Source organism: Rhinopithecus bieti, unplaced genomic scaffold (genome assembly GCF_001698545.2).
Source record: "Rhinopithecus bieti isolate Rb0 unplaced genomic scaffold, ASM169854v2 scaffold_17939, whole genome shotgun sequence".
Classification (NCBI taxonomy): Eukaryota; Metazoa; Chordata; class Mammalia; order Primates; family Cercopithecidae; genus Rhinopithecus; species Rhinopithecus bieti.
In genome coordinates this window covers 1,895,218-1,913,981 of record NW_016809446.1, presented here as the reverse complement: position 1 = coordinate 1,913,981, position 18,764 = coordinate 1,895,218, and the positions used below count along the sequence as shown (strand labels likewise).

The 18,764-nt window shown below is 37.5% G+C and overlaps 1 protein-coding gene across 1 annotated transcript in view; it reads right to left on the bottom strand.

Annotated features, from left to right (window-relative positions):
* MAP2 (microtubule associated protein 2) overlaps nucleotides 1-13,519 on the bottom strand; it is a 321,080-nt gene extending 307,561 nt beyond the window's left edge. The window contains exons 1-2 of the mRNA XM_017889382.1: nucleotides 13,278-13,519; nucleotides 10,244-10,334 (exon numbers count right to left, since the gene is read on the bottom strand). The gene's annotated coding sequence lies outside the window, so the exon portion shown is untranslated. The remainder of the gene's footprint in view (nucleotides 1-10,243; nucleotides 10,335-13,277) is intronic.
* Nucleotides 13,520-18,764: the final 5,245 nt, after the last annotated feature.

Genomic DNA, 18,764 nt, shown 5'->3' with positions numbered 1-18,764 from the left:
AAAATGATTTAAAAGACATTTTTGATAACGAACAGTGACAGGTTCAGAATCAAAAAATCCACCCCACTTTTTTTAAGTGCATGGGTAACAGATTTAACAAATGTCCTCCAACAGCATATTCACACACACGTTATAATTTATTTTTGAGAAAATGATCTCACTTGTGAAAACTGAACAAGAATAATGCAATCTGTCCTAACTGACAATACAATATGATCAATATGATTGAAAAGGCCATGCCATCTTTTCCTTCTGAAAAGTGAATATTGTTCTGGTCACAGACTTTCATTGAAAGTAGATCTCTGATGAAAATACAGAATATAGTTTGATTTACATTTTACCTTTTAATAAAAAGAGTCAACAAAATTAGGATAAAGAGAAATCATAAGAAAATGATGCATGAAAATGTGAGTGTATGAAATGTCTACTAAAGATTCTACACAGTTACTTGAAGGAGGACACGATTTTATTCTGAGATTACTAGAAGCCAAGAAAAAAATGGAGACACAATCAACGTCACAAACACTGATTACAAAACCAAGCTAATGGCTTAGGAAAGAGTCTCCAGTATCTAACATGCTCTGACTTGAGAGAAATCTAAAGATTCCATCCATGGGACTTCATAAAGTGAAATATATTAACTATTGTCTTCACATAGTCTTCATGTATTTATCTTTTAACAGTATGGTTTTTATAATTTCAAAGCCATTTTCTGGATTCATGTTCAACCATGACAACATATGCCAGGGTTGACAAAATACAGTTTGAAGGTCAAATGGGACTATCACTTGTTTTTAGTAATAAAAGTTTATTGGAACATGATAACAACTGTTTATCTATCGTTTGTGGCTGCTTTCTTGCTATGACAGCAAAGCTGAGTAATTGTGATAGAGACTATACGTGACCCACAAAGCCTAAAAATTTTCTCTCTGGCCCTTTGATAAAATAGCTTGCCAATCCCTACCACAGTACATTAACTATAAAAATATTAATAGGTCTTAATGCAAATCTTTAAAATTAGAAAGAAATATCTAATAAGATGTGCTTACAATCTTCTGAAAGACAATTTGTTAACATACATATACACACATATAACTGATTTTCAATAACTGTTTACTAACATCTGTGAAGTCATGAAGTCCATTTCCATTAAGGTCTAAAAATTAGAAGCAATTAAATAGAAATTAATCTTTGTTCTTTCGCTTTATTTTCCAAGGCCAGTGTCTTTAAATATATATGTATTTGGCATGCACGTGACTTAACCCCGATAGAAGCCTATACTATTCACTGACTGACATTTCTGCATGGCTTCTAACTCTCACCCATCTCCACCAGCATCACACTATCCCATTCTTTAGTGTTGCTATTTTCTTAATTGTATATGAAAATGTTTGTAACCCAAGTTTCCAAAGAAGTCCCTTAGTTTCCCAGTCTAAATAGTTTGATGTCTCTATGCTACACCATACGTAGAAATTCTAGGCAGGCCACTATCTTTCCCCAGATTTTTCTTGCTAATCTGAATATTTCACATTCCTCACACCATTTCCCAGGTCAAATATCCTTCACTGATGCCAGTGGCCTTACGATGAACCCAAATCTCTTACTAAGGACCTCTACAAATCCAGCACCACCCATACAGGCAACTGTTCTCCAGAAGAAACCCTCTATTACAGGCAGTCTGGTTTGCTTTGCTCACTGTCACCTCAGTGCCTTTGCTATTGCTATTGTCCTGTCTAGGTGCTTTTCCAAACCTAGACACACTCATGCTGCTTCTGACATAATGTGTTTCATTTCTGCACATGGCAATGACTCTCCCTCCTCTGAATTTGCTAGCACTTATAAGACATACTTTTTTTTTTTACCATTCATATGGTTGTAAATTATATTATTTTTAATACTAGTTTTATGTCTTACATCTCTAGTGACTGTCAACTAGAGGAGACCAATATGCTATATATTTGATATTCTATAGCACAAGCAGGGTTGTCTATATAGAAGAAATTAATTACTTTTCTGATTCTTTTTAAAGCTCTTTCATTAATTCTTTGAAATACATTTTAATTTAAATCTGATGCTTAGTAATATCTCAATATTAAAAAGGCCACATTTTGGATATAATTCCAAGAATACTATTCAGACTTTAATACATATTTGAATTATTTGTTGATTTGTTTTATATATATAACACATGTATATAACATATATAACACACATAAAACATATATAACACATATATAAAACATATATATAGAGAGAGAGATCTGGCTCTGTCATACAGGCTGGAGGGCAGTGGCACAATCATTGCTCACTGCAGCCTCAAACTCCATGATTCAAGCAGTCCTTTCAGTTCAGTCTCCTGAGTAGCTAGGACTACAGACACGCAATATCACACCTGGCTAATTTAAAAAAAAATTATTTTGTAGATTTGGGGTCTGACTATGTTGCTTAGGCTGGTCTTGAACTCTTGTCTCAGACTCCTAAAATGCTAGGATTATAAGCACAAGTAACCATGCTTGTCTCATATTTTTAACATTTAAGTAACTGCAAGTCTGGGAGATCCCTATATCGAATGGTTCCACATTAAAGTAATTTACATAATAAAAAATAATCCTAAAAATAAAACAGAAGTCAAGGAAAGAGGCTTAAAGAAAAATCAACAATAATTAAATACTCCATTATAAAATAAAAATGTTAATTTCTCCTAAATTATGTGATATTTTGGAAATGTCCAGTAACTACCATAATATGACAAAATAAAAAAATTAAAAAAATAGGCCAGGCGCAGTGGCTCATGCCTGTAATCTCAGCACTTTGGGAGACCAAGGTGGGCGGATCACGAGGTCAGGAGATCGAGACCATCCTGGCTAACATGGTGAAACCCTGTCTCTACTAAAAAACACAAAAAATTAGCCGGGCATGATGGTAGGTGCCTGTAGTCCCAGCTACTCAGGAGGCTGAGGCAGGAGAAAGGCGTGAACCAGGAAGGCAGAGCTTGCAGTGAGCCGAGATGGCGCCACTGTACTCCAGCCTGGGCGACAGAGCAAGACTCTGTCTCAAACAAATAATAATAATAAAATAATAACAATAATAATTTTGTTTATTGAGGGCATGCTTAGGAAAAAAGTAAACAGCTTTGATCCATGCCAAAAGTACAATCAATCAAATGGCTGCAAACTGTATTTAAAGCTAAACTCAATAGAGAATTATACTAAGGCCATAAATATTAATCTCATACATGATTCAAGATTATCATGAAATTGGATCAGCTCACTTACCAAATTCTCAGGAGATTTAGACCATTGTCTCTAAGAAGTAAAACGTGTGTTACACTGTTATTTAATGTTGGTTGTTGCTTGGCACCTGACCTTGTTTACAACTAAATCTGCTGTCGGGAAATAGCCAAAGGACACATTCATATTGAGAATGGAATTTTTTTTTGACTACTTCCCTCAAACACGAATTTGTACTTTTCTGTTTAGATTGTTTTGAAAAGCTTAGTTTGGGGTACAAAGAGACTACAAGTGATTAAAATTAATTATGCATGTAATTCTCCAACAGCCAAAAAAAAGACACAGTTTGAGTTACATTACAGCATTAGATAAGAACAGCTTACCAAAAGTCTACTCTTGTTTCCACCATTGGTTTCTGATTTTCTAAATTATTTCTCTCTTGTGATTTAACACATTAGCAAATACGATACAGATATATCTAGAGGGATTTAGAAGATATAATTAATCTTTGAAAGCTTTTACAAGATCCTAAAAAAATTCTGCTTTTAACAACCTCAAAAATTACAATGCAGTGCAAGTTAAATAAAAGACAAACTCCTCGTCGGGGTCAAAGGCCAGCGCCATTGGTCTTTCTGTTTCCCAAATATATCACGCTTCGTCCTGCTTTGACGCTATTCTCTCTCACTTGAAAGCTTTTCCTCTGGGTACTCCTATGGCTGGCTACTTCTCATCACTCATGCCTCCAAAGGCAGCCTATCCCACCACAGACAAGCTCTATTATATATGTTTATTGTATATTCCCAACAGCATTTATTTGTGTCTGAAATGTTCATTTATTTTTTTACTTGTTAAAGTCTGTCTCCTGCTGCTAGAATGTTAGCTCCATGAGGACAGGAACTTATATGGTTTCTTCTGATATTCTCCACATTCAGAAAAGTGCCTGCTAAATATTAGGAACCCAATAACCATTTGTTAAATAAATAAATGAATGAACCATGGGCTGTGATCTAAGAAAGGACACATTAGCCTGATATTCAAGTAGAAGAGAGAGTGAATCCCTCCCGAGTAAGAACATCATGTTCTAAAAGGCATTATTTTAATTCTTTACAGATTATTTAAATTTTCAGACCATCAAATAAAATAAACTAAGAAGAGTACGAAATATCTTACTTTAAGAGATCTGCATTTATATGTGTTGACTCTTGATACATAATTAAGGTGGTTTTATTTCCTGTACCACATAAAGACACTCCAGAGGAAGACAATATGCACAACCCATTTTTCATCAATGTATATGGAAATTATAAGAAACTCTGTTCTATCTACTCAGTGATAAAACAGTCACTCTGATTCTGTTAGATGATTAGACATTTTCATCTAGAGAATTAAGACATACTACATGGAATATTCTAACAGAATGGTGGCATTAGAATTCTTTCATTTTCTCGATAGTGGTATGGTTTCAGTTTTCAGTGACCAGGAATATGTTTCTCCTTGAATATTTAAGCACAATTTCTACTTAATTTCTTTCCTTCAAGATGCTCTTCATGGCTTTCAAGTATTTGTCAACTAAAGGCTCTATAATGCTTAAGTAGCATGGGTGCAGGTGAAGCTCTGCTGAACACAGTAACCACAGCAACACCTAATTCTTATTTAATTTGCAGTCTTGGAAAAAGCAAAAAACAGACAAAAAAACAAAAACAACAACAACAACAACCACCACCAAGAGGGATGGAGCACTGTAGGCAGAGAAACAGGAAGGCACGTAAGAGTAGGAAGGTAAGTGGGAAACAGGCACAAACACAGAGGCCCACAGCCTTTCTAGCTCACTTCCTCTTAGCTAAAAATGTTAAATCTGGGGGAAACGCAAAAGGAAAGCAATTTTAAGAAAATTTAATGGCACTACAGATGAGAAAAAAGTTTCAACCTGCCTATTTTTGTTGCATTCCCCTTATATGTTGAGCCAAGTTTAAACATAGACTCAAATCAGTCTGGAAGCATCAGTATGGATAATTCAAGCTCACAGAAAAGCTCATTGGCTTTCCAAGTCTGGGCACACATCCCCAGAGTTTAAACTACTATCCTGAGAGATCCAAACCACAGGAATGGCCCTGGAGCAGTAGCTTTGTAAGTGTTTCCTGGATCAGATTTAGTCTCAATGCTTATAGTAGTGTAGCTGGCATGTAGCTGGTTGGAATGACCCTAGAATTCCGAGGCCCTCCCTCTTTTATATCCATGTGAGAGTCACAGTTGAGTCACAAAGTTGGGCAGGTATGACTGCCACCTCACTCCACCCTCAGCTCAGAGAACAGAAATACAAGCAGAGTTGGGAATGGCAGTCAGAATGAGATGAGTCTTCAGTGACACCTCTTACCAAGCACTGATTTTGAGCCTGAATTACTGAGTCTCAGGCCTGCTTCCCCTACTAATTAGATAAGGAAAATCACTGAAATGGTCACTATCCCAGTTTACTTATATGTACTCCACAGGTTCATAACATTTGCTCTTAATAGTCTCTTTTCCCTGTCAAACATCCTCTAATTGAATAGAAGTAGCAAGTCTTGAGAATTGATGCCTCTTCAGTGATTGGGCAGAGGCACAGAGATAAAAAATATATTTGTAACTCTCATTGTAAATGTAGAAAATAATTAACTAATTATAAAAAGAATGCATTTAATAGCATTTTAAATATTTCCAGATATGTAAACATACAGTCCTTCTAAGTCCAGTAATTAACAGGGCTACAAAAAGCTATCCCATTACATAAATTGTAAATATGTCAGGAAGCAAAATACTTTATTAAAAATCAGTTTATCCATTTTAAATACCATTTTTTTAAATGGAGAACTTTGGATTCCTATTAAAACCCTTATGATACCATTTGGGAAGGGGCTAAATAAGGCAGTAAGAATCTCCAGGATTGTACAAAGCTTCATACTGCCAATTTTGATATTGACTACTCTCAATATGGTGCTACTGAAGACAAAAGAAGAAAAAACACGAAATTCGTGACGGAGTTTTAAAGCTATAAGAACTTAAACAAATGAAAAAAACTGCTCAGTTTCACCAAAGGCCACTCAGTGCTCTGTAACAATCTTCATCTCGAATGAGGCAAAACTTTCGTCTGAGACACAGTGGCCAAAGCTTTTTTTTTTTTTTTAATACTTTAAGTTCTAGGGTACATGTGCACAATGTGCAGGTTTGTTACATATGTGTACATTAAATCCTAGATCATAGTCACTTGGTTGTTTTATAAGAGATTCAGGTTTCAATAGATGCTTAGTATTTTATGTTTCCCTAGCAGCAAAATTCTTAAAAGTTCCATCAGTCCTGGTTTCTGGTGTTTAAGTGAAGATAAAGTGCATTTTCCATGTGAAAGCAGCGTCACCTGAACTTCTTAAAATATACATTTAAGTAGCCAGTATTCCAACTTAGGACGTTTTGATCAACATGGAAATGCTCTAATTCTGAGCACAAGATTTAGCTTTACCATTTGATTTCAATAATGAACAATGGAATCTGGACTATCTTAACCTAAACAGAAAAATACAGTCATACTTTAATATTAATCTAATTTGATTTCATTAATAAATACTTGGTCATTTTTCCCTATTAAATTGTATTTAATACCAATTATTCTCATGTGGAATCAACTGATTGCATAATAATTGATTTCACCTATAAAAAAAGCAAATATATAAAATTCTAACTCTTTCTTAGAAAGTAATCATACACAAACACGCAAATACCACCACTACCACCATCATGTTAGCCCTTGTGAAACACCAGGTAGACAAAACGAGCAGGCTGAGAAGTTGTTACAGGTATTATAATTCCATGTTCTCATCCACTAAGTAAAGAAATTGTATGTTACAGATTGCAAATTTTCTTCAAACAATAAGTAAGTTTATGTAGCAAATTAACGAATCAAATATTTTCCTTGCTATACTGGATGACCTACTAAGATAAAAGAATGAATAACTGAATCCTAAAACTTCTTTGCTTGTTTTCAAAGTGGGCCAAAAGAATGTAGTGTATCATATAAACAACAATAAAAAATAGGCAGCCTATTATTTAATACATTATCTTGCTCAAAAAAGTAAACTCTGAAGGGAAGACTAAATTACAAATTTGAGAGGCACAATACTCAAATAAAATAGTAAAATGTCAAAGCTGAGCATTATTTAATTGCCTTAATACCAATCAAAATGATACCATATTATTCATTCTAAAATTGATACTTTCTCATACCAATTCATTATATAATTTCAGCACCATGCATTAACAACACAATGTTGTACTTTTAAATTGTTGTAATGCAATGCAGTAGCCACCTAAAATCCATTACTACTTAAATAAATATAAAGGGTTCATATTGAAATGATTGTTTTGTCTCAAATAGAGTCAGTTTGTACATTTACTTGTGAGTTTGCTTTAACTGTAAAGGACCTAGACAGTTAAGTGATGAAATATACTCATGCTATTCAAGCACTGTATTTTATGGTCATTTTTGAGATAGATTATGATGACTAATGATGATGCTATACAGAGAAATGTAATTAGGAATATTTTACTTAAAATTAAATTAATTTAGTTCAACATTTACTGATTGCTTGTCAGTAGTTCATACTCCACTTAATGGGTATACAATAGTGGAATCAGTTAACATAAAATAAAGACAATGGACTGCCTGACACATAGTAACTTTACTAGTTAAGTTTAAAAAAAAACTAGTTGAACCATGTTTTATAGTGTCTGATGAACAAAATAATAAAAAGTCAGTCGGCTAGTCAAATTTTTTATTTAAAAAAGTTCATTGTATAGATGTATTATTTTTGACTGCAAAATGTCTTTAAATTAATTCAAAGAAGGCTGATGAGGATACATTGAGGTGAGCAACTATCTATAACCTAAGGGAAACTGAATAAACTTGGATACAAACTAATGGGGAGAAATAGGGTAGTAACTTTTCTTCCTGATTTTTAAAGGCCTTTTTAAGGTAGAAAGCATTATGAAAGATTGGTATACAAGGAAAAAACTGTTTAAGCCTAGGAGATATAAAAGCCAAGTTTAGTCAGGGTGCAGTGGCTCATGCCTGTAATCCCAGCACTTTGGGAGGCTGAGGCAGGTGGATCACGAGGTCAGGAGATTGAGACCATCCCGGCTAACAATGTGAAATCCCTTCTCTACTAAAAATACAAAAAATTAGCCCGGCATGTTGGCGGGCGCCTGTAGTCCCATCTACTCGGGAGGCTGAGGCAGGAGAATGGCGTGAACCCAGGAGACGGAGCTAAAAAAAAAAAAAGCCAAGTTCAAAGAAAGGACCAAGATAGGGATAGAGCCTTGAGAAGGGGGAGAGGTTAGCATAAAATTTCATGTTAAATGAGAAATATAAATATAATGAAAAATAAATTTCAATAAGAATATCAGGCTATATTAAAGACCAATGTTTATTTCGCCAATACAAACTGAAAGGAAGGGGCAATCTAAGTAAAGAAGAAAAGAAGAAAAGGGAAAGGGAAGAAAGGAAAGAGAGAAGACAAAAAAGGAGGAAAGAAAAAAGTCAAGGTGTGTGATCTTAAAAGTAAAATTATTTGCCCAAAAAGGCCTCATTAACATAACAAAAAGCCAAAAAAAAAACAAAAAAAAAAAAAAAGCAAGAAAGAAATGTGCCCCCCCCCTCTGGTGTGTGTTTTAATAGGAAAACAAACTGTCTAAAACTTTCCCCAGCTTCCACAATATAAACTTAACAACAGACTGAAAGAGGATTCTGAGCACTTTGTTTTGTCTAACTTTCCATAGAATTTTACTGAAATGTTTAAGTAAAATGTATTACAGTTAAAGCACTACCATTCAAAGGAAAGTTTATGTCTTGAACAGGAAAGATCAAAGATTAGATTCAAAGTGTTTTCATAAAATTCATCTAATTGTGTTCACATCATCTTAAAATTCTGAATTCACCTAATTCACCATAAAACTCCTTCCAATAAACATACTGTATAATTTTTACAAGGAAGCACCATGCCTTAGTTCAAAGACATGACAGAGGAGGGATGGGGACAAAATATGTTGAAACAGAAAAACAAAACATTTATTCTTTCTTCACTCTCTCAGACAAAAAGGCCGCATGTTCTCACTCATAGGTGGGAATTGAACAATGAGATCACTTGGACTCTGGTAGGGGAACATCACACACCAGGGCCTATTATGGGGAGGGGGGAGGGGGGAGGGATGGCATTGGGAGTTATACCTGATGTAAATGACGAGTTGATGGGTGCTGACGAGTTGATGGGTGCAGCACACCAACATGGCACAAGTATACATATGTAACAAACCTGCATGTTGTGCACATGTACCCTAGAACTTAAAGTATAATAAAAAAAAAAAAAAAAGAAAAGAAAAAGGCTCATCTCTACCCTACATGGACAGCTTTTAATAGCTGAGAATTTGCTTTCATTCCACATCTTCCTCTACACCCACCCACCCAAACCTCCATACACATTCTCTCCCTTGACTTTGGCCTTTTGTGTACTACATATTAATTTGCAGCCCTTTAACTGCTTTTGGTGCCTAGAACCATTTTCTGCAATTGATAACCGAGAATATCAAAAGTTGTTTCTTATAATGAATACATAAATGGTAGTAAGTGCTCTCCTTAATGGAAAATAAAGGTCAAATTTTTATCAAGAGAGTAACATTGCTGAAACAAAAATAGCTAGAGAACAGTAAGTCTAATATCCAAATATCAAATTTAAAAGAACGGTGTGAAGGGCGGGAAAATAAGGTGAAATGATCAAAATACTGCCCTTACACGAAAAGGTCTAGATTGAGTAGATTAAGGTAATAGCAATAGTAAAGAGATAATTAAAGTAGCAAAAAGACTTGATATATTTGAGAGAATCAGATACGACTCAGAGTTTATTAGCATCTTTAACTCATCTATAACAGAGACAAAAAAGTGAGATTGTTTCAAAACTGTTATCTTCAGGTTCATGCATTTACTAATGACTTACCTAAAGTGACTACTTTTAGCATTAAGGAGGATAGTTTTGATCTGGGTGTGGTGTTATCTTCTATTGTAACTGTTATTTCAGATTCTTTAATCTGTTAAGAGGAAATTAAGTATTGAAAGGATTCAATAATCAGAGTTACCAACTTGAATACTAAAATCCCCAGTTTCATATGGTCAGTCTCATACGGACATCAATGAATCACTGAAGGATGCACCTATTGTCCTATAAGCAAATGTAATAATGATTTTTTAAAATGCCAACAATGCAACTATATTTGTTAAAAGCATGTCCAGTCTGTTGTCTAACTGCTAGTAAAATTCAACACTAAATACGTATGTGTGATAAGAAAATACACAAAAATACACCAACATTTTTCTTCCTTTTCCCTTCTGATGTTTAGAAAATTTGCAAACTGGTTTAAACCAAAAGGGGTAAAGGAATGAAATTATTCCTTCAGGCTTAGAGGATTCTGTGCCAAGTTTCATTTCTGGCTACATATTTCTAACCAAGTTCAAGATCCCTGAAAAGGAATACATAAAAGAGAAAATATCCCTTTAACCTCAGTGGAACGACATTAGTAGAGGCTACTATGGGAAGAGAAAGGCTTTTGCCCTGAGATGGGTGTGCTCCTGGTGTTTGGTTTCCACTGAGAGGATGCCTGCTCCCTCAATGAATCTGAAGTACCTACTAGGATGAGGTAATGGCTGTGCCAGTTTCACTGGGTCATGCTCTTTCAGCACATTCTTTCCCTCTCTCCTCCCTGAGAAGGTGCTGTAAACAAGTCATCCTGAGAGGTGCTGGAGAGAATGAACAATCCTAAATTCAAAATTCTTGAGAACACTGGACCTGCTATGGCTGTCTAGACATAAACAGAATACTAAAGCAGCCATAAAGAAACAGGTTATTTGATAAGAAAAGGGGAAAAAAAATAAGAGAGGAGATAAATAAAATAAAAATTAGTATAACTAAAATATTATTTTATAAAAGGTAGCTCTATTTTAAATTACTTAGATCTTCAGATGTGTGTTAAGCAATTTTCTACTTATGGTTTTAAAAAAGAAAACTTTGGCCATTAAATAATATTGTAGCAAACTGTAAAATATGAAAAATTAAAATTAAATAAACAACAGATAAACAGCATGTACCACTGATCCTGAAGCCACAATGGCTCTGATAATATACAAATCATGAATGCAGATGTAAACCTATGATAATCAGATGAAATTAGCAGGAAATCAACATAAACACAGACACACACACAAATATAATAATCCTTACCGAATGAAAAAAAAAATGCCTTTTTTCTTGAAGGAAGGGTTCTTTGTGTGCATGGGGCTGGGGCTTTTGGAACTTCCATGATTCGCAAATTCATAAGGATTTCTACCAAAATACAGATACCTATTGCCCAGTTAAAGTGCTGTTTTGTGTTATATTCTGATGGAAGGCTGTAATCTTTTCCTTGGGCATAAAATTAACAACATTCTAAAGGGCTTCTATTTATTCAATCTATTTGACTGCCAAAAAAATCATAATTGTCCACAGTGAAATGACATAGTGAAAGAACTATGCTTTTGAACTGGGCTGGTACCTGCAGCTCATGCATGGGACATTTTGCATAATGTGGCTCACATAAAAGGCTTTGTTCTCCATCGCCTCACTGTGGCTGCAAACCTCAATTTCACTTTGCAATCATTTCCTTTTCTAGACGCATCATTTTAAAATAAATTATATCTTCAACATTTAAGTTAGTTCCTTACCAACAGTCATCAATCCCTTTGCCTCACACCCAAAATTATATACCACCACCAATATTTTTTTTTGTTTTGCACTACATATTTCATTCATAACATAATTTCCAAACCCTCAAATACAATTTTTAAAAATCAGTCTTTTAAGTACCAATTTCCTTTTGTAACATGTATATAGTGTATTACACATTTGTGTGCATACTTGTATGCTTATGCATTTAAACAAAAACCCTTTACACTGGACTCAATTTTAAAGGGTCTATGTCCTGGAAGCATTGTGCTAAGGGCTTACAACAGATGGCACACAGCAATTGTCACAAACGGGCTTGTTGCTAATGAAAGCTTTTTATTTTCTGACAAAATCCTGAAGCCCCGATGCCAGGCAGAATAACATTAATTTCGTTTTCAAGGATGTTTTTTTCTGACTCTATCCCCTTTACTACCCCTCCCCCCAATACACACCCAAATATACACCTCCCCACTCCTAGCCCCCCACACACTCTTTCTTGAAATTTCCATCCTTAAACAAAAGACGAGGTGGGGGAAGGAAGGCAGCGAGCACTGCAGTCCCCCTCTCCCCACCAAAAAAGCCTTTTAAAAGAAAAGGAAGAAAAGAATAGATGTACTGTAGATTCAGACGTCCACCCCATCGTTTAAAAGAAAACGACTGTGTGGAAGCTCAACCAGACTCATTTCTTCGTGCCCCGCCCTCCAACACCACCAGACATAGATTTTTCATTTTCCTACAATTATAAATATCAGTCCTCCTCTCCCAGCTGTTTCTGAGGAATAACAGAGAAACATGATTTGAAACGGGCAAGACTTCCCTCACTCACTCACTTGCCAGTGTGCAGTTCTCTACAACTGGATGAACAAAAAAATCTCCTACCTCGAATTCCTATTTTCCACTATCTTTGCAGAATCCACCCCCCTTCTTTCCACAGCTCAGGTAATACTGGCTTTCGATACACGTATTCTATCTGGCGTAAGTTTTCAGTCTTTCAGTCGTTTCAAAGTGGTACCTAACAAGGTCACTCGCTCTTCTACGAAGCCAGGGCTCAGGTACCAGTAGCGTCCGGCCCCCTGCTCCGCAGTGACACCTGGATAGGACAGGCCCGAATCTTCCGCCAGGTGCACGGCTGGGCAGCTCGGCCAACTCCCAGACTGCCTGCCGCGAGTGCTAGAGGATGAGACACGACCCCTCCCCATTCCCACCTCTTTCTACTCAGAGACCGAGGCAAAAGAAGAGGCGCCCTACATAGTCAGAGGTGGGGACGGTCTCTTACCTGGGCGCAGAAACTGAATGCACCCGCGGTCGCGACTGCCACCGTTCACGGACTTAGCGTCCTCCGGAGAAGAAGCAGAGGGGTGGAAGGGTTAGGGGAAGAAGGGGAGGGGAGGGGGAAGAAGGAGAAGGAAGAGAAAGAAGCGGAAGGGAAGTAAAGGAAGAGAGGATGCTGCTGCTGCTGCTGCTGCTGCCCAGAGCCCGCGCAGCCCGAGCGCCCGCCCCAGACTGAGAGCGGCGCCCCACCAGCTCGAGCGGCCCCGCCCGGCCCTTCCTCCGCCCCGTGCAGTCTCCGCCCGACTCCGCGATGCCCGTGGTGCGGCCGCGGCGGGCGCTGGCGCTGCCACAGCCGCAGTGTCCGGGAGGGGGAGCACGGCCGCCCCGCCTCCTGCCGCAGCCGCCGGCCGCCAGGCGGGGACCGCGAGGTGGGAGCCTTGGAGAGCCCCGCCCCGCCGCTGGCCTGGGCGATCTCCAGAGCCCTGGTCCCCTCCCGCAACAAAGTGAGGCCAGTGCCCGGGCGGCGAGACAGGCGGGCCTTCCTCACTGGCGTCCTTGGAAAATCGGAGGCAGCAGCTTTAGTCTCTCGGGAGCAACCTCCACAGACCCCCGGCTTCCCTCCCCTGTGTCGCTGTGAGGCAGGGATACCAGTGGCACCTCACCAGGAAAGCTCACGGGCCTTGCCTCACAAACTCAACCACAGGTGCATCCAGAAACGACAAAGGAAATGTGGGGCACTTGAGAACATAGAACAACTCTTGTCAGCACTAAAGGAGCAATGGCTGAGGGAGTAGAGAATTCTAGACCCAGCTCTGTCACTAATTAGATTCATTCATTTATTGAGTCAACGAATGTTTATTGACACCTACTATGTGTCAGGCACTCTTCTAAGCACTAGAAACATCAGTGAATAAAACAAACCTTTCCCCCAACCCTAATAAAAAAGATCCCCTCCCTTTATGGTTATTACTTTCTAGATAGCCAGACGTATGCTCTAGAGACAGTTCACTTAATCTAACTCTCAGTGTATTCATGTGTCATATGAGAACTAAAAATGACAGTCCAATTCTCTCATGCTTAAAAAGATAATGAATATGAAGAATCTTTGAAGAATGCTACAAATACAATGAATTAGAAAGCACAGAAAATGCTGACCTTGAAATATCACCATTAAAAAAAAATTACCTCTTAAATACTTTTGAAAGTGAAATGACTGAGAAAACAAATGATTCTTTACCATTCATACCATGCAGTATGAATCTTCATAATCAGAGAGCATTTTATTGTAAGTAAGAAAAGTAAGATGCAACTTAGAATTACTTCAAGTGTCTATATCAAGTACTAACAAGGTGTTTTTAAGGTCAGCCAACATTCTGAGGTGTGGCTTGTACAGTTTTCACAGGGCTGATGAAACAGCAGCCATAAGATGGTTCTGTCACTTAAATTAACCATAGAATCTTAGAACCTAGCACATTAGAGTTGATTTTTTAGGCAGTTGGTCTAATTTCCTCCATTTTCAGATGGAAAGAGACCCAATGATGGGAGCCTGCAAGGATTAGAAACCATCAGAGAGGAAGCTGTGAAAGCCTGGCCTCCCCAGTCATGCCCAGTGTTCTGGGTCCTACCTCCCCCGCTATGCCTCACACCATGTGCCAGTGACGCTTGCAGTGAGTTTGGAAGTATCAAGGCACACCCAGGAGCTGGGAGGCTGGAGGAGTTGATACTCCTCCTTGGAAGATGGCCTGATGGAGAAGGAGGTCTTAGGAGACTAGGAAATCATAGACAGTATGTGGATGGGAGGAAGGAGTAGGCACCCTACCAGAGTGTTAGCAGCTCACGTTCATGACCAGGCATGCGGGTGCAGGTGCTCACTGAGACTAATTTTCCAGGGCCAGGAGCAGTGGCTCACACCTGTAATCCCAGCAGCTCAGGAGGGAGGATCGCTTGAAGCCAGAAGTTTGAGGGTACAGTGAGTTATGATTACACCACTGCACTCCAGCCTGGGTGACAGAGTGAGACCCTGTCTCTAAAAAACAGCAATAAAAAATAGATTATTTCTCCAATAGTTTAAAGTACAGTGTTCCTCAGGTTTCCCCCTCCACTTTAAGGTTAGCTGAGGCAGCCAAACTCTAATGACTTTTCTCTTTGGGGAACCTGGTCCTTATATGGGAGATTGCTTCCTCTCAACACACATCTTAGAGTTCTTTCAGAAAAATAACATCTATATGTTGTAAGTCAATAGAGAGAGTTTAGTATGGGGAACAAATTACAAAGGATTCAAACGACTAAAAAGCCAACTAGGGGATGATGAGGCAACACGATGATAGTTACTAGTAGGAAAGTGCTACCACTCTCAGGCTGGGGAGTGCTAGAGAGGAGGCTTTACCAGGAATGAGGAGCCCAAGCTGCATTAAGGGAACTGAGACCACAGTGGAGATGCTTCCTGGGAGACAGATAATAATGCTGGAGGGTCCTCCACAAGCTGAGAGTGAAAAGAAATACTGTGGATCCTCTTTAACCTGTATTTCAAAATCCTGTCATTTGTGAACCTAGAAGAAAGTCAGTTGACAAAGCAGCCTTAGAAATACAGTTTGCAGGAGTCAGTGCCCTGGGGTGTCAAACAACTTTAGGAGGGGAGTCCATGTGTTTAGGATTCTAGTTTAATGAGGGATCTTTGTGTCGAAGTGAACTTTTTTTTTTTCCTCAGCAAAGCTTCCCTTCGTTAGAGGAACAACCGTTTTCATATGATTCCCGATATGATAGTAAAATGTGTGTCTCTCTTCTCTTTCTCAGAAGTGAACATGTGACCCTGGCTAAGTCTATAATAGAACCTGTTCTCCTCATGTATAGTGATTGATCCAGGGTGGTCATATGTCCCGAATATTTCCAGTCAGGGTTTTTTCCATGAGATGTGTCATATGAACAATAGTGAATCAGATGGATATAGGTATAGAGTTGTCAGTGACTATATTTCCTTCCATGTAGAAAAGCAGCATGGAGAGATGGAGAAAAGAACTCTTGAAAGACTCCATGGATCCTGCTATGTCTCAAGGTAGAAATGCCATTTTTCAAGCCAATAGATTTTTGTTTCTTTTCTAAGCTTGCTGTAGTTGGATTCCTGTCATTTGCAACTGAAGAAACCTTGACTATACAGTGCTGGACTCCAAAAAGTAAACCACAGATAGAAAGAACCTGCCAATATTGATTTCCACAATTATTTGTCTTGTCTTCAGGCTAAATTCTTGATTTGTATTCCTTTGGCCCAGAAGATTATGTACATAAACAACCATACCCTTTTCTCAGGGACAGGACTTCTGATAGTTTCTCAGTCAGAAAACCATCAGAATAAATGTCTTTCTACTGATTAGAGAAAGGTCTACCGGTATGAAGGAAGTGATGAAAACTTCTCCCCAGAGAGTCAAAGAGTAGGTGAGCCTTTGAGGAGGTTGTACTGCATAGTGTTAAGAGCACCAGACTTCAAATCAGATCTGAGGGCCCATATTTGCTGTTCCCTGCTTGTGTGACCTTGGGTACATCTCGCTACCATTTTGAACTTCAATATTTTTATTAGTAAATGAGGAGACTCAACCACATGCCACCTAAGGTCACTTTAGTTTTATAAATCTATGAGAAATTATAGCTCAGCTGGGCATTTGCTTATTAACTTGATAAACATTAATTAAGTGGCCCCTAGAGAAACAATGAGCAAGGTTCATACATACACAAATAATGCTGATACAATGTGCAACCCATCATAGAAAAGATGTAGATGTAAGATGCAGGTATGACACTGAAGAGTAGACACTCATAAGTCTTTCACCTTCTATGCGTGAAATGGGTTTTTGTGTTTTGTTTTTAATTTCTTGACCTTTTCTCTATGGATGACTAGAGGCACATCTATCAAAATTTCTATCATGTTTCAAAAGTTTTGACCATTGCAATGGCTTTAAAATTTTAAAATGAGCTTTGTAGTATGGTCTCCCATTTCCAATTCTATGTCTAGTTCATTGAACGGGTGGTCAAATTACCATTGACTTATTCTGGACCATAATGTATCATTCTGTTCAAAAATTTTGTTGAGGTATAATTTACATTCAATTAAAAGCACAGATCAGAAATGTTCAATCTACCCCTTCAGCCCCAACCCATAGAGGTAACTACACTTTTATGTTTCTCTGTGGATTCGCTTTGCATATTCTTGGAATTCCTGTAAAAGGATTCAGACAATATACACTATTCTACGTCTGGCTTCTTTTGCACACATATTACTTTTGAGATGTATTCTTTATTTTGTAAGTTATCTGCAGTTTATTCCTTTTCATTGTTCAACAGTATTTTATTGTATGGATATACCATATTTTCTATATCCATTTTCTAATTAGAGGACATTTGGGGTTATTTTCAGTTTCTGCCTGTTAGTAATAAGATTGTTACAAACTTTTTTATAAGGGTTTTTGTGGATATGTTGTTGTTTCTTTTAGTCATATACCCAAGAGTGAAATTTCTGGGTCGAGTGGTAGATATATGCTTAACATTTTAAGAAACTATTGAAGTATAAGTTTTCAGTACTGCTGAGTAGACTTTTACTGGATCTTACCATCCCCCAGATAACATCTCCTGTAGGGGTAAAACAACCAAAAACAGAAAGCACTGGAATGTAAACAAAACAGGCATATTTTAAAGGGGAATCAACACTTGGAAGAAGGAATGGCACATTCAATGCCTTGTAGCTTGAGAGAAGATTGCACACAATACTGCCAGGGGCAAACACTCATAGAAAAATTACAGTTTTCCTGAAATAGAGTATAGAGTTTGGGGAAATGTCCTGTGAAAATAAAATACTGAAAAGAAAAGAGACACTGGAATAATCCAAATTTCTAGGTATAATCTATGCACAAATCTCCACTTTATCCCTGAATTATGTCTGTATGGAAAAGATTCAATGCTTCCCAGTCAAAGATTAAAACAAAACAAAACAAAAACAGTAATCAAATACTGAACTGAGGTTTGAGTTGCTACCCAAGTGACAGATGTTGCAATGCAAATCTAACCGAATTAAATGAATACTAAAACAAAAACTTCAACACTGGAGTTATATAACGAAGTCTTCACAACTTAACATCCAGGATACCACCCAAAGTTATTCAACATTCAAAGAACCAGAAAATGTGGTCCAGTTTCAAGAAAAAAGACAATCAACAGAAATTAATTTTTAGATGACCCAGATGTTGGAATTAATAGAAAAGTGTTAAAATCAGCTACTATAAATATACTCAATTAAATAAAGGAAATATAAGTGAATAAAATAGAGAATCTCAATAGAAAAACTAAAATTATTGAGAAGAACCAAATTTCCCTGATGACTAATGATGTCAATATGTCTCTGTGTTCTTATTGGTCATTCTTGCATCACATTTTGTGTTGTGAAGTGTCTGTTCTAATATTTTGCTAGTTTTTAATTGGGTTGTTTATCTTCCAATATACAAGGAAT